Consider the following 17,016-nt stretch of genomic DNA (forward strand, 5'->3'; position numbering starts at 1 on the left):
AGAACAGCTGATCTTGAGAATAAGCGGTCAATATTAAGATTGTCAGGTGAAGAGCTCACCCTCCCCCTCTATATATCAAGACCTTACACATGCGTGCTCTGAACTCAATCTTTGTCTCTCCAAAAACACAGGTCAGGCCCTGCGTTGGTCCCAACAGGGCTTCTACTCCCTTAATAATAAAAGAAGCTCTAACCTTCCCCTATGCCTCAATGCCTCCCTGTAAGACGTACCCCAATGAGACTACGTACGACACAGGCCTTACGTCCAACCCACAACAGATAACTCGCTGTTCCAGCAGCAGCTTGAGCAGCAATACAACGACCCTTCCCCAGACACCACACAAAAATAGAAGCTTTCCTTAAAGGTGTATTCCCATCGCCAAGATCCTATCCCAATATGTAGTAGGTGAAAAAATAATATTAGCAAATACCTCCAATTAGAAATGTAGTATAGTTTTTCTGATTCGCTATGTTGCTTTCCTCATGTACAGGCATTGCAGGACCTTAGGTATCCATGGTTACAACCACTAGAAAACTAGTTGTCACTATATTAGTGGTCATAACCACGGACACCTAAGGTCCTGCAATGCCCTTCAATGAGGAAAGCGACATAGCGAATCAGAAAAACTATACTACATTTCTAATTGCAATATTTGCTAATATCATTACACCTACTACATATTGGGATAGGATCTTGGAGATGGGAATATCCCTTTAACTCTATTTCGCTCCCAGTCCTCAATTCCAATATGATTGATCTCCTAAATCAGGCCATCATCTCTTCTGAAATATAAACCGCTATCCACTAACTAAAACTTAATAAAAGCCAGGCCCAGATGTCTTCTCAGCTCTTTACTATAAGAAGTCTCCTCTTATTCCCTATTTCACTATTTTATCTCCCTGAGGTCCAGACAAAAGCCAAGGGCAGCCCCTCTTACAGCAGCTATATTTATGATACCCAAACCAAACTCGGACCACTCATTGTGGTCGAACTATAGACCGATATCCCTGATTAATATAGATCTCAATCTTTTAGCTAAAATCTTGGCTAAAATATATACCGTATTTGCCGGAGTATAAGACGACTGGGTGTATAAGACGACCCCCAACTTTTCCATTTAAAATATAGAGTTTGGGATATACTCGCCGTATAAGACTACCCCTCTTCTAACGCAAATACGGTGAAAATTTAAAAAAAATCAGATTTGATTTCAATATGGTAATTTTAAAGTGATGAACCTTACCGGCGATTGGCTGGTTGTTATATACAAATCCTGCTTGGATTGGTCAGCTCTCCCTGCCTGCCCAGCCCTCCCTGTCTCCAAGACTATCAGAGCGGTAGCGCATCCCTCTGGCCCTTGTATCATTACTGGTACCTCCTTCTCTGCCTCTCTGATCTCGCTCCTGAGGCCGTGTTTTTGGACTATAAGACGAACCGGACCATAAGACTCACCTAGGTTTTAGAGGAGGAAAATAGAAAAAAAATGTAAGCAAAAAATGTGTTCACGATGCACTTTTAAGGGGGAGGGGGTCTTCTGCTGACACTAGTATAGGGGTAATGTCCCCCAATTCTGACAATATCCCCCATCCTGGTATATATGCACCCCCCCTTCTTTTTATATGTGGCATCCCTCCATGCTGATATGCATGGCACCCCTCATCCCTGTCCTGGTATGCAAGGCACCCCTCATCCCTGTCCTGGTATGCAAGGCACCCCTCATCCCTGTTCTGGTATGCATGGCACCCCTCATCCCTGTCCTGGTATGCATAGCACCCCTCATTCCTGTCCTGGTGTGCATGGCACCCCTAATCCCTGTCCTGGTTTGCATGGCACCCCTCATCCCTGTCCTGGTATGCATAGCACCCCTCATTCCTGTCCTGGTGTGCATGGCACCCCTAATCCCTGTCCTGGTTTGCAAGGCACCCCTCATCCCTGTCCTGGTATGCATGGCACCCCTCATCCCTGTCCTGGTATGCATGGCACCCCTCATCCCTGTCCTGGTATGCATAGCACCCCTCATTCCTGTCCTGGTGTGCATGGCACCCCTAATCCCTGTCCTGGTTTGCAAGGCACCCCTCATCCCTGTTCTGGTATGCAAGGCACCCCTCATCCCTGTCCTGGTATGCAAGGCACCCCTCATCCCTGTCCTGGTATGCAAGGCACCCCTCATCCCTGTCCTGGTATGCAAGGCACCCCTCATCCCTGTCTTGGTATGCATGGCACCCCCTCATCCCTGTCCTGATATGCATGGCACTCCCTCATCCCTGACCTGGTATGCATGGCACCCCTCATCCCTGTCCTGGTATGCATGGCACCCCTCATCCCTGTCCTGGTGTGCATAGCACCCCTCATTCCTGTCCTGGTGTGCATGGCACCCCTAATCCCTGTCCTGGTTTGCAAGGCACCCCTCATCCCTGTCCTGGTATGCATAGCACCCCTCATTCCTGTCCTGGTGTGCATGGCACCCCTAATCCCTGTCCTGGTTTGCAAGGCACCCCTCATCCCTGTCCTGGTATGCAAGGCACCCCTCATCCCTGTCCTGGTATGCAAGGCACCCCTCATCCCTGTCCTGGTATGCAAGGCACCCCTCATCCCTGTCCTGGTATGCAAGGCACCCCTCATCCCTGTCCTGGTATGCAAGGCACCCCTCATCCCTGTCTTGGTATGCATGGCACCCCCTCATCCCTGTCTTGGTATGCATGGCACCCCCTCATCCCTGTCCTGATATGCATGGCACTCCCTCATCCCTGACCTGGTATGCATGGCACCCCTCATCCCCGTCCTGGTATGCATGGCACCCCTCATCCCCGTCCTGGTATGCATGGCACCCCTAATCTCTGTCCTGGTTTGCATGGCACCTCTCATCCCTGTCCGGGTATGCATAGCACCCCTCATCCCTGTCCTGGTATGCATGGCACCCCTCATGCCTGTACTGGTATGCAAGGCACCCCTCATCCCCATCATGCTGCACATGCCCGCGCTGATCTCTGCATGTGAGCCGCGCATGACATCACTGCCATGCGCGGTTCACAAGGAGAGCTCAGCAGCCGGAAGTCACTGCTCCCAACGCCGGGTCTGTCTGCACGGGGAGCAGAGACTTCACTCACCTTCATAGCCGGCACACAGCAGAGCCGCGCTGCGGCTCCTGCTGCTGCCGGCTATCTCCTGCGCCCGCTCATTAAAGGGCATGAATATTCAACCTCTCTCCACGCCCATTTAACAGCGGTCATAGGCGATTCCGGCAGCAGCAGGAGCCGCAGCGTGGCTACACTCTGTACCGCTATTAAGGAGCATGAATATTCACTGCTCCCCACGCCCCATTAGCAGCGGGGACAGTGTAGACTGCAACGGGCGACTGCTGACTCCTGTGCCCCGCTCCTCCACCGCTACCGCTCCCCCCACACCCAACACATCATATATATATACCCCCTCCTCCCCCAACATTCGGAGTATAAGGGTATATACCCTATAAGATGACACCTGGCGTATAAGAAGACTCCTGACTCTTGAGATTTTCAGGGGTTAAAAAGTCGTCTTATACGCCGGCAAATACGGTATATAAATTCTTACCATCTACATCAGGCCAGGCAAGAAACAAGGCTCTGTCTGGATAGTTCTCCAAGAGTTCAGGGCCTCCAGTCTACAAATAACAGACGTATATTCAGAATCTCCACCTGATACCAGTGTAATAAATGCTATAAATGTAGAAGGTTTATTCAATTTTTGCTTTGGCAATACTTTGCTTTTGTTATAGTTGGCGGTTTGTTTTTTCTTAAAGTGGCAGTACAAGAAAATTTCAGACATCCGGTTTTCACATGTGTGTTCTGTGTTTTTCATGGATAAAACATGTAAACATATAGAACATGTGCCCGTTATAGACTATGGGACTGTTCACATGCCGTGTTATTTTACAGACCGTGTGTTTTTACCAGTCTATGCACTTTGTGTGCCGTCCATGATTAACATGGTCATGCATAGGAGAAGCTTTGTCATTTATTTTTCCATACATGAAAATAACTGATGGTAAAATCTGACATACTGATCAAACACTGATGACACTCAAATCATTTTTTTAGGAGGTAGGTGAATAATCATAGACATCTAAATCAGGCCAAAAACAGTGTTACAAAAATAAAAGTTAAATCAATGAGAAAAGCTGGCAAAAAAATAGATTATAAACATTTAATTTAGTGCAAATTTACAGAGCACACATTGCTTTGAAAAGACATGTGTAACACTCTGAGGTCCCCAAGGACTGTATCCAGTTCCTATCAAGCTCTTTAACGCAAACACAGTTTAAGACCTCATTCACATGTCTGTGTTTAAACATATACATGAAATAATGGTACTGGTCTCATCAGTGTTTTGGTACAGTGTGTCATCGGTGTACACTCCGTGTCTGTTTTTACCATTAGTGTCTCATTAGTGGTTTTCATGGATGGATAAGTTACAAAGGTTCTTCTATCCCTAGCAATACTAAATATGGACAACACACCAATGGCACTTGGATGCCATCCGAGTGCTGTACGTGTTTTTCACTGACCCATAGACTTGTATAGGCACTTTTAATCTGTGATACTGGAAAAAAACCCAGATGTGGCTCTGTGAGGTTTTCAGAGACATGGTCCGTGAAAAAACATGGACACGTGAGCAGCCCCATAAATTATAATGGGTACGTGTTCTATGTGAGAAAAAAATTGAATGAACACGTGAGTGTTACACAGAAGTATGAATGAGGTCTTAATAATATCAAAGTCACCTGAACATATAGGACTATGGGTATTTGATGGTAACTGTTCTTCACTGCTGTTCTTAACACACTCATCTATATCAGTGTTTTGTCTTTTTCACCCCATTTCTAATATTAAAGCTGTAACGTTATCTCACTAAACAGATTCACCCCATAATGGTTATGCTACATTCCCTGCCTCAGCTTTTACACAGGCTATGATAGGCTGTGCTATTCTATGTGATGGTTACATGGCATTATTGGGATGCTCGTAATTACAGCTCACCAAATCGCAAATTGTTCAAATTCGCTGAGTCCAGCAAATTGAAAGGGAACCTGTCACGTCATTTCAAGTATCTACACTGTCCCCAGTGCGGTGTTAGTGATGGAATGGGCATCACTAACACATTATTTTCATTAAAAACAGGGCTGTAATGATGTTCAAAAAGCACTTTATATTCTTATATCGTACCTGCTCATTTAGTCACAGGGGTGTGCTTCATTTTGTGTTCAGTCACAGGAGTCACCGGCACTCAATTTGATTGATTTCCCTGGTTGCGCCAACGGCAGTAGAATCCCGCGCTTGCACAGTGTGTAGCCGGCCGCGCTTGCAGCGTCGATCGTGCAACTGCCCGCTTGACACTGCGCAAGTGCGGCTCCAAGCGCCACACTGAGCACAAAATGAAGCACACCCCTATGATCAAACGAGCAGGTACGATATAACTAAATAAAGTGCTTTTTGCACATGATTAGACCGCTGTTTTTAATGAAAATAACGTGTTAGTGATGTACATTACATCACTAACAATGCACTGGGGACAGTTTAGATGCTTGAAATGACGTGACAGGTTCCCTTTACCAACATTTGAAACAAATTCAATTAGCTCATCTCTAATATACATGATATTATGCTTCATTTACGCCGCACTGCTCTTACCATGACCTCTGTGTAACGCATCTCTAGGGAAAAATGGTGTTCTGATCAAAAGCCACGACATCCAGCCCAGGACACTGCAGTAAGAATTCCCAGTATCCAGTGCCCTGGACAAACAGCCGACAAAGGAGGAATAAGCAAAGCGCTGCAAGGAGTGCGGTCAACGCTCATCACACATGTAAAGGTGTTCACCAGCAGGTCGGGAGGGCTCTTTATTCTCTCACTGTAGGGGAATATTTGGTGTAAATCATTATTCCACCACTAGCAGACACTTACCTTATGAAGGCAGATTAGGACAAGTGTTATATATGTAAGCCTGTATTACAGATGCAAGTCCCAGCCCGACCACGGGATCTATGAAGCTGCCAGTTTGGGACCTTGGAGCTGCGGTTTGGCCAGAACTTGTATCTGTAAGAAGCCTCATACACAATAGACGGCAGTCAGCCGAACAATGATTTGGCCAATTGTGAACTTAGGTCAGGTGGCTGGGCACTGCAAACATAAGGCTGGGGCCGCAAGGAAAGTTGTGTCAGGGAACCAAAAATATTTACCGTATTTTTCGGACTATAAGACGCACTTTTTTCCGCCGAAATTTTGGAGGAAAATGGGGGGGTGCATCTTATAGTCCGAATGTTGGGGCGGGGTGTATATTTATGTGTGGTGTGGGGGGAGCAGTATCGGTGGAGGAACGGGGCACAGGAGGCAGCAGCCGCCCACTGTCCCCGCTGCTAAAGAAAATGAATATTCACTGCCCATAGGGCGTGGGTAGCACTGAATATTCATGCTCCTTAATAGCGGTATACAGTGTAGCCGCACTGCGGCTGCTGCCAGCTATCTCCTGTGCACGCTGTTAAAAGGCAAGAATATTCAACCTCTCTCCACGCTCATGGGCGTGGGGAGGGAGTGAATATTCATGCCCTTTAATGAGCGGGCACAGGAGATAGACGGCAGCAGCAGCCGCAGCGCGGCTACACTGTGTGCCAGCTATGAAGGAGCATGAAGTCACTGCTTCCCGCGCACAGAGTGCTGGCATGGGGAGCAGTGACTTCTGGCAGCTGATCTCTCCTTGTGAGCAGCACATGGCAGTGACGTCATGCGCGGCTCACATGGAGAGATCAGTGCAGGCAGACCGGACGCAGCGCTGGAGGAGAGAAGAAAGGTGAGTAGCAGTGTTTATTTATTTTTAATGTGCAGCATGATGGGTATAAGGGGTGCCACGCATACCAGGACAGGGATTAGGGGTGCCACGCATACCAGGACAGGGATTAGGGGTGCCACGCATACCAGGACAGGGATTAGGGGTGCCACGCATACCAGGACAGGGATTAGGGGTGCCACGCATACCAGGACAGGGATTAGGGGTGCCACGCATACCAGAATGGAGGGATGCCAGGCATACAAGGATGGGGACCACGTATAATGGAAGGGGGGCGGCATATATACCAGGGATATTGTCAGAGTTGGGGGACATTACCCCTATACCAGTGTCAGAGGACCCCCTACCCATTAAAAGTGCATCATGACCACATTTTTTGCTTACATTTTTATTTTTCTCCTCTAAAATCTAGGTGCGTCTTATGGTCCGGTGCGTCTTATAGTCCGAAAAAAATACGGTAATTATATTTTGCTGAAGCACAACTATTTTAAAACTGTGATTTTACTGTAAAAAAAAACAAAAAAAAAAACTCAGCCAAATCTAAGTTGCATGTTATGTGCAATCAACTCTATTGTAAATCACATTTGCAACCGCGTGTAATTGTCAGTCGTAGTGAGACACCATAGGAAATCAGATACAATTTAATGCAACAAGTGCAATCCTGATATTGCTGTGGAGCGTAAGGCCAGGATTACACAGCGACATGTCACAGACATTGAGATCGCTGGGTCACATTGCAACATCGCACTTAATCAACTATGGTGTCGGAATGAGACATAAAGCTGAAAAAGAGCTGAAATGATGGATCAGGGCCTATGGCCATGGAGACATCAAACTGACACATTGCAGCACAGGCTGTAATGATTTCCTATGGTGTAATGTTGCGATCTGTCTACAACTTAGCTGTTTTTACTTCCAGCAAAATCACAGCTCTAAAATAATGGCAGACAAGTGATGTTCGGATGTTGTTGACGCACAACTATTCTGAGAATTGCTGGTATGAGACACGTCAAAATGTAAGAAGGCGCAAGGGCAAAAGTGGGTGCGCGGGGGGGGGGGACGCGGACCATGGTGAGGGGCGGGGGACACAGGCGCGGGGCAGGGGGGGGTGGCGCAGGTCAGGGGGTGGGTGGGGGATGCGCAGGCCAGGAAAGAGGAAACGCGGGAGCAGGGCGCGTGGGGATGTGACGCGGGGCAGAGGGGGGGGGCAATGCGGACGCAGGTTGACGCGGGAGGTGATGTCGGTGCAAGGCAGGGGGGTGTCACAAGGGCAAGGGAGGAGGTGACACGGGCGCTGGGCAGGAGGTGACGTGGGCACAGGGTGATGTGGTCACGGTGCAGAAGCGGGGGGAGACGCGGGCACGGAGCGGGAAAGACGCGGGCGCAGGGCAGAAGCGGGCACGGGGCACGAGGAGACGTGGGGCGGGGGGGACACGCAGGCGCGCGGCAGGAAGGAGGAGACGCGGGCGCAGGGCAGGAAGGGGGAGATGCGGGCGCATGCAAGACGGGGGGGCGTCACGGGGTCGAGGCAGGAGGTGACATGGGCGCTGGGCAGGGGGGGTGACACGGGCGCAGGACAGGCGTTAATGCGGGGCGCAGAGCAGGAGGGGCAACGAGGGCGCAGGGCAGGGGATGATGCGGGCGCTGGGCCAGGTGAGCAAAGCGGGCAGAGAGTGATGTGGGCGCAGGGCAGGCGGTGACGAGGGCAGAGGGTGATGTGGGCGCTGGGCAGGCAGTGATGTGGCCACAGGGTGATGTGGGCGCTGGGCAGGCAGTGATGTGGCCACAGGGTGATGTGGGCGCTGGGCAGGCAGTGATGTGGCCACAGGGTGATGTGGGCGCTGGGCAGGCAGTGATGTGGCCACAGGGTGATGTGGGCGCTGGGCAGGCAGTGATGTGGCCACAGGGTGATGTGGGCGCTGGGCAGGCAGTGATGTGGGCACAGGGTGATGTGGGCGCTGGGCAGGCAGTGATGTGGGCACAGGGTGATGCGGGTGCAGGGCAGGCGGTGATGTGGGCACAGGGTGATGTGGGTGCAGAGCAGGGGGAGATGTGGGCACAGGGCAGGCGGTGATGCGGGCGCAGGGTGATGTGGGTGCAGGGCAGGGGGTGACGAGGGCAGCGGGTGATGTGGGCACAGGGTGATGCGGGCACAGGGTGATGCGGGCACAGGGTGATGCGGGGTGCAGGGCAGGCGGTGATGCGGGCGCAGGGTGATGTGGGTGCAGGGCAGGCGGTGACGAGGGCAGCGGGTGATGTGGGCACAGGGTGATGCGGGCACAGGGTGATGTGGGTGCAGGGCAGGCGGTGACGAGGGCAGCGGGTGATGTGGGCACAGGGTGATGCGGGCACAGGGTGATGTGGGTGCAGGGCAGGCGGTGAGGAGGGCAGGGGGAGATGTGGGCGCTGGGCAGGGGGTGATGTGGGCACTGGGAAGCGGTGACGAGGGCAGAGGGTGATGTGGGGGCAGGGCAGGGGGTGATGTGGGCACTGGGAAGCGGTGACGAGGGCAGAGGGTGATGCGGGTGCAGGGCAGAGGGTGATGTGGGCGCTGGGCAGGGGATGATGCGGGCACGGGGCACTCACAGCTCCGGCTGACACCAGTGGTAAGTTCAGGGCACACAGCAGCTCCAGCACCTGCGGGCTGGGCACAGAGAAGGAGAAGAGGATCTGCGGGCTGGGCACAGAGAAGGAGAAGAGGATCTGCAGGCGCTGGCAGCTGCAGCCGTCCTCCAGGCTCCGGAGCAGGTGCAGCAGCTCCTTCCTGCGGTGCGGGGACGTCTCCGGGTCACAGAACCTGTGCACGTCTGCAGGCAGCTGCTGCATCTTCCACACGTGCAGCTGGTGATACAGGTTCTGTCCCTTGTGCCTCCTCTGCTCCATCGTGTCCCACTGCAGCTCGGGCGACACTGCCGCAGCCATACCAGAGCCGCCCGCCCTGCGACTGGGAGAGATCGGCGCAAATTCAAAGTGGCGCCTCTCACTGACAGCAGAGGAAGAGGAAGACGAGCGAGAGGCCGGGACAGCAGGCGGCCTGTACTCCACTGCCACCTGCTGGACGTCGCGGGAACTGCACGGTGGACATTGTGACTCGTCCTTGTATCACAGGGAGCAACAGTGATAGGTCTTACAAGTCAGGAAGGAGTTAATTCCCACCCGTGACTGCACTGCAAAAATGGCTGTGGACCATCTAGGTTTTTTTTTATATATCTGCCTTTTATTAAACCCAACTCTCCAACACTGGCAGTGACTCAAAGTAAAAAATGGGTCTATCCTCCGCGATTTCAGGGTACAAGCCGCCCAGAAATCAATTCCATAAGTGACGTGTAGTAAACAAGGGGTTAAACTAATGCTATAGAAATGATGTAATAAAATAACGATTGGCTGCATTTTTCATGAATTTGGGAGTGGTAAACGCACCGTGTCTGTGTGCAAACCTGTGTGAACAGACCCTTAGACAGTTTCATCATGTGAGATGCAAGTTGTTCCTTTAAAGGGGATGTTCTCCACTGGGGACAATTTCTTTTCATTTAAATGCATGTATTTGAGGCTAAAAATAATTTTTGCAGTTGAGTTTCATTAAAAATGTTGTACATTTTGACTTTTACAGTCTTTGTGTTTCCCTGGGCACAGTGGCATAGCTACAGGGGGGCAGAGGCAGCCGGGGGCCCACCTGGAGCAATCGTCACACTTAACTGTATCAACCTGCACAGCAATGGTCTCCCGACTCTACCGCTCTCTATCCTGTAGTCCACGGGTCGCTCTAGGCTTGCAGTCTACAGAACAGCAGGTGCATGCACAGAGACGTCAGAGTCCTGGCGTGATCACATCACCACGTCACACCATTGCACCGAGACACGTTAAGTGATTATATAGCAGTTAATTTATGACTCAATACTTGTAGGGGGCCATAATACTGGCGGGGTCATCCTACTGTGTGGGAGGCTATGGGGACATCATATTATGGGTAGGGGACTATGCAGGTATCATTCTGTGTGTGAGGACATCATACTGTGTGGGGGCCATCAGGGCATTACTGCCCTTACTGGGGTATGGGGCGCAGTGAGCAGTAGGTGGCCAGTTCCGGGCCCTATCTGTTCACCGGGCCTCAGTGGCACAATCCTGCCGCCTCAGTAACTGGACGCACGTTCAGTTAATATCTGCTGGCATGTGGGAAGCTGCACGGCAATAGTTAAAAGCTGCTAGCCAATAATAGGCCGGCAGCTGACGTCATTGTCATGCACCGACACATCCACTCCTCAAATGTATGAGGGAGAGCCGGGCCCCGCTGTACCGCCACCAGGTAAGGAGAAACTTTTTTTTTTTTACTTTTTTTTTTAAACTGAAAGTGGCAAGCCGCAATATGGGGACAGATGGGACAAGATCATGCGAAACAAAACATAGGGATGGGGTCTATCCAAAAATGAGAAGAGACCCTGAATTTATTTCTTAAGCTTAGGCTTTCACATTACAAATTGCCCATAGAACGCAGGGCCGTATTTGGCATTCATGCTGCCCTAGGCACTTTAAGTGGTCATGCCCCATTCTTGTAAGTCAGAATAAAAGTGCCCATACCGCTTAGTTGGTTGTTAAGGCCCCTATACACATTTGACTATCGTCGATTGAATCCGCCGATATTGATGGATTCGGTGATAGTCTAATGTGTATGGGACACCTGATAAATATTGTCTGGAAAGATAAGGGTCCAAGATGTCCAATTTCGGACTGTAGATACTTTTGTTCCTTTAAGAGATGTCTTATACAGAACACAGTGGCTCCTGTGTATGGGAGAGTCAGCTGTCAAAAATGTATTGGGATCTTCAGTCAAACACTTGTTTTGCTAACTCATATGGCCTCTTACAGATATTTCTAGTTCCAATTCTTGTGTTGTACATGTGTGCAACACTAACACTTGACCCTATAATGATATATTTTCATGTTTAACAAATTAAGGATTACTACATCTACATTACTATATCACCAGACCCATCATCAGAACATGAATACAGCACCAGAATCATCATCTGTGCATTAGTACATTAATACAGCACAAGAACCATCATCAGTACATGAATGCACTACCAGAACCATCATCAATATATGAATACACCACCAGAACAGCTATTAGCATATAAATATATTACCAGAACCACCATCAGTACATGAATACACTACCAGAACCATCATCAGTACATGAATACACTACCAGAACCATCATCAGTATATGAATACACCACCAGAACCACCATCAGTACAAAAATACAGCACAAGAACCATCATCAGTACAAGAATACAGTACCAGAAACATCATCAGTATATGAATACACTACCAAAACCATCATCAGTATATGAATACACCACCAGAACAACCATTTGTATATGAATACATTACCAGAATCACCATCAGTATATGAATGCATCACAAGAACCACCATCATTACATTAATATGGTAGCATAGCTGTCATCAGTATATGAATACAGCACCAGAACCATCATCAGTACTTGAATACAGCAACAATATACAATACGGCAGCAATATCATGCGATATACAATCTATATATAAATGCTATTGCATGACATGAACCTGCAACTCCCTGTATTACCTTAAAGAAGCACTCTCATTAAAAAATGTTATGGCCTAAACCTGTGTGAATGTATATGTAGTGTAGTGTAGGTATATTAATATACTTACTGATTGCTGTCTTCTCTGGTGTCCAGCGCCACTCTGGTCCTCTTCAGAAATATGCAACAAGGAGTTCTGACAGTCTAGGTCACGGAAGTAAAGAACTGGAAGTGACTTTTCCAATGCAAGTCTATGGAGTGAGAGAACGAGGCTTTTACAGTGTAAGCCTATGGTGCATCAAAGCGAAGCTCCATAGACTTACATCGTAATAGCGACCTCCTGCTCACGCATAGAACCCTGTATGATCCGGAGAGTTGGAACTTCAGTCGGGTGACTCAGAAGAGGACGGGAATAGTGCTAGTCACTGGAGACGACAGCGATCGGTGAGTATATTAAAACACCTACACTTCACTACATAAACATTCACATAGCATTAGTCCCTAAAATTTTAATGGGAGTGCCCCTTTAACAATTGGAAGGAGATGATGGGAGTTGTTGTTACCAGCCATAATCAAACTGCTGACCACACAGAAACCACAGTACTGATTAGACACAGGCAGTAGCACCTATAAACAATTAAAGAGCAACTTAACTTTTGGTAGATATTTTATATACTTTAGGCCATTTAATTCTTAGCAGATCGGTGGTCTCTGGGTCTCTGGGTTCTGTGACCTCCACAGATAACACAAAAGACCTCTTAAAAGTGGAGATAGGAGCCTATGACTTTCTACTACATCTGTACTTTGTTGTGTGCTCTCCTGTCTCCTAAGCTGCACACTTCTAAGCGGTATTTTGAGTGATCAGTGGGGGTCTCAAGAAGATCTGCTCAGAACTAAAGGAACTAAAGCATATTAAAAAAAATCTTCCAAAAGTTTAGTTACTCTTTATGTTCACACGTTGAGTATTTTACATCATCATTTGTAAGCCAAAATCAGGACTGGAACAATTAGAGGAAAAGTATAATAGAAACACGTCACCATTTCTGCACTTTTCACCCACTCCTTGTTTTGGCTTACAAATACTGATGTAAAATACTGACCAAATACTCAACATGTGAACATGGCCTAAGATGTATTTATACTGGTGCCATTAATCAGCAACTATTAATACTGCCCCAATACCAGTGGCGTACTGCCAATGGCGACAGGCCACGCGACAGCTATGGGGCCCGTTAGCCGGGGGAGGCCCGGTGTCAGCGCCTGCACCGTATACCCCCCGCATCAGGCCCCCGCCGTTCCTGCATCGGGCCTCCACATCGACTGACCCCCACTCTGCATCGGGCCCCCCCTTCTCTGGTCAGTCAGATGCCGATACAGTTGAAAGCAATGAAGGAGGAGGCAGCGTCATGTGACACTCCCTTTCCCATTGTGGCGCTCCTGAGGGTTCAGTTGCCACAGAGGTACTGCACCTCACCCAGAGGTGTGGTGTCTTCTCTCAGGTAAGGAGGGAGTGCTGCCCGGGACCCCAACACCCACATTCAACACTACACTGCTCCAGGCCGGCTGGAAAAGCAAGATGCACTGTGTCTCCTGCTGAGCCCTGTCCCTGGATGGAGTGGGGGGAACCAAAGAGAGGGGGAACCAGTAGTGGGTGTAGGTGGAGGACGTAGGGTAGGGGAGCACCATTGTAGGAGGTATTTAAAGGGAAGCCATCTTAGGGTGGCTAGTCAGTGAGTGAGGACAGTCAGTGAGTAGGAGGGGAGCAGAGTCTCTTCAGGAGCTCTGCTCCACAAGTGGGGCCTAGTAACAGAGGCCCAGGAGGGGAGCAGAGGAGAAAGGCTCAGTTTTACAGAAGGGATCCCAGGGGGTACGGTGAGTGCGGGGCGGCACCCGTACGCAGTCTCACCCTAGTCACCGTGAAGGGCATCAAGCAGGTCCGGGAACTCCAGGTTGCCCAGAGGGACTTCAGAGCACCCGATCAGGACTGTGTGTGGGAAGCGCAGGGCAGGAGGGGGAAGACCCAGCGTGAGAAGTCGGTCTAGTAGGAACATAAAGAAAGTGGGGTTCCGTCAAGCGCTCCTGATATATTTGAGAAAGTGCTGAACCCCTGGTCTGGTGAACGCAGAGCGACGCAGAGACTGACACCCGTACAGTGTACCTGAGAACCTTGAACAAGAACTGTGAGTAAAACTCGGATGACTGCACTGCACTGCCTTTGTTAGTTATTTCCGCTGCGCCATCTCTCCTGTACCACAAGTCCCAGCCTCACCACCATCTGCACCTACACTGCCCCGGGGGCCTGCTCCGCCTGTGGGGAGCAGGAACATCCCAGCTGCCATCCCATCACAACCGGAGGTCTGCAGCAGCGCCAGTAACCATTACCGGAAACCACAGGTGTCGTCATGAGACAAACTGTAGACTAAAACCCCTTTTTAAAGAGCGACCCAGAGTACGGGCCCGGGTGCCGACTGCCGTGACCTCCTAAACAAGGTAAAAGGCCGGGGTACCGAGTCCCCTATATTCCCCCTGGGTGACACACCATCCTTCCTCCTGTGCATCTGACGCAGCGGTGTGATGATGCGCCACGCTGTGTCAGACAGTGGAGCTGGCAGCTGCTGAGGTGATGAGAGGAGACGCGCTGCAGAGACTGGAGCGGCGGGGGAGTGAGGAGCGGTAAGTATGTATTTTTTTTTTAAATCAGTTAGTACTGATAATACTGGATGACTGGGGGCTGCATTTTACCCTATTAGGGGGGCTGCATTTTACCCTATGGGGGAGCTGCATTTTAACCCTTGGGGGGGGCTGCATTTTACCTTATTGGAGGGCTACATTTTACTCTATTGGGGGGGCTACATTTAATTTATGGTGCGGATGCAATTACCTTATGGGGGCCACATTTTTACCCTATGGTGGGGGCTGCATTTTTACCCTATTGGGGGAGCTACATTTTACCCTATGGTGAGGCTGCAATTACCCTATGGCTGGCTGCATTTTAACCTACGGGGGGCTGCATTTTAACCTATGGGGGGCTGCATTTTACCCTATGTTGGGGGGCTGTATTCTATTCTTTTGTGGGGGCTGCATTTTACCCTGTGAGGGGCTGCATTATACTGCGTGGGGGACCATGGGGGGTACATTACACTGCGTGCAGGACCATGGCGAGTGCATTATACTATGTGGAGGACCATGGGGAGTGCATTATACTGTGTGCAGTACCATGGGGAGTGCACTATACTGTGTGGAGAGCCATGGGGAGTGTCTTATACTGTGTGGAGGACCATGGGGAGTGCATTATATTGTGTGGAGGACCATTGCGAGTGAAATATACAGTGTGGAGGACCATGGTGAGTGCATTAGACTGTATGCAGGACCATGGTGAGTGCGCTATACTGTATGGAGGTCCATGGGGAGTGTCTTATACTGTGTGGTGGACCATGAGGAGTCCATTATACTATGTGGAGGTCCATGGGGAGTGTCTTATACTGTGTGGAGGACCATGGGGAGTGTCTTATACTGTGTGGAGGACCATGGGGAGTGTCTTATACTGTGTGGAGGACATTGGGGAATGTCTTATACTGTGTGGAGGACCATGGGGAGTGTCTTATACTATGTGGAGGACCATGGGGAGTGTCTTATACTGTGTGGAGGACCATTGAGAGTGTCTTATACTGTGTGGAGGACCAAGTGGAGTGTCTTATACTGTGTGGAGGACCATGGCGAGTGTCTTAAACTGTATGGAGGACCATGGCGAGTGTCTTATACTGTATGGAGGACCATGGCGAGTGCATTATACTGTGTGGAGGACCATGGCGAGTGCATTATACTCTGTGGAGTGTGAAGGTTTGTGTGGGGGCCATTATACTGTATGTAGGGCCATTATACTGAATAGAGAGCTGTGTGGGGGTCACAGTTGGGGGATCATACTGTGTTGGGGTCACCATAATTTTCTGGGGGAGTTGAGGTGGGGTACAGTAGGGTCATCATACTGTGCATGTGGAGGGTAATGTGGAGGAATTCACCATGGGGGTATCATACTGTGTCTGGGGGGCACTTTTGTTGGCATCATATTTTATGGGCAATGAAAGAGGAATCTAGGACTTCAGCAGGAGGAAAATTACTATGTAAAGGCTGGAAAGTTGTGAGATCTGCTCTTCTGTAAACTCAACAATTATTTACCTATTATTTTTTTGGGGGCCCAATTAGAGCTTCTGCTATGGGGCCCCATGATTCCTATGTACGCCCCTGCCCCATACTATTCCCAGATTTGAATAAGTAACTGGTGTTTTTAAGGGGTTTAATGACTTTGAGACACTGATCTCACACCACCATTACACAGATAGTGTTGCCCCAAATCAAATTCCAATCATTTCAGCATTGCCCAAATGGTTTCTGAGTATCAGAACTGGTATCAGAATGGGCAAATAGCCAATTCTCCTAGATTTGAATAAGTAACTGGTGGTTTTAAAGGGTTAAATGACCTTGGGCCACTGGTCTTACAGCACCAGCACAAAACAGGAAGATCCACATCAAAATCAGTTTTTCCCAGGCTGACGGAGTGGCTACTGGTTACTGATCAAATAAACTGGCATCAAAGTGAGCAAATTACAACTTTGTACTGATTTGAATAAGTTAC

The sequence above is a fragment of the Phyllobates terribilis genome, unplaced genomic scaffold, assembly GCF_046119375.1.
Source record: "Phyllobates terribilis strain yellow unplaced genomic scaffold, ASM4611937v1 Scaffold_2__4_contigs__length_985480577, whole genome shotgun sequence".
In the NCBI taxonomy this organism is placed as follows: Eukaryota; Metazoa; Chordata; class Amphibia; order Anura; family Dendrobatidae; genus Phyllobates; species Phyllobates terribilis.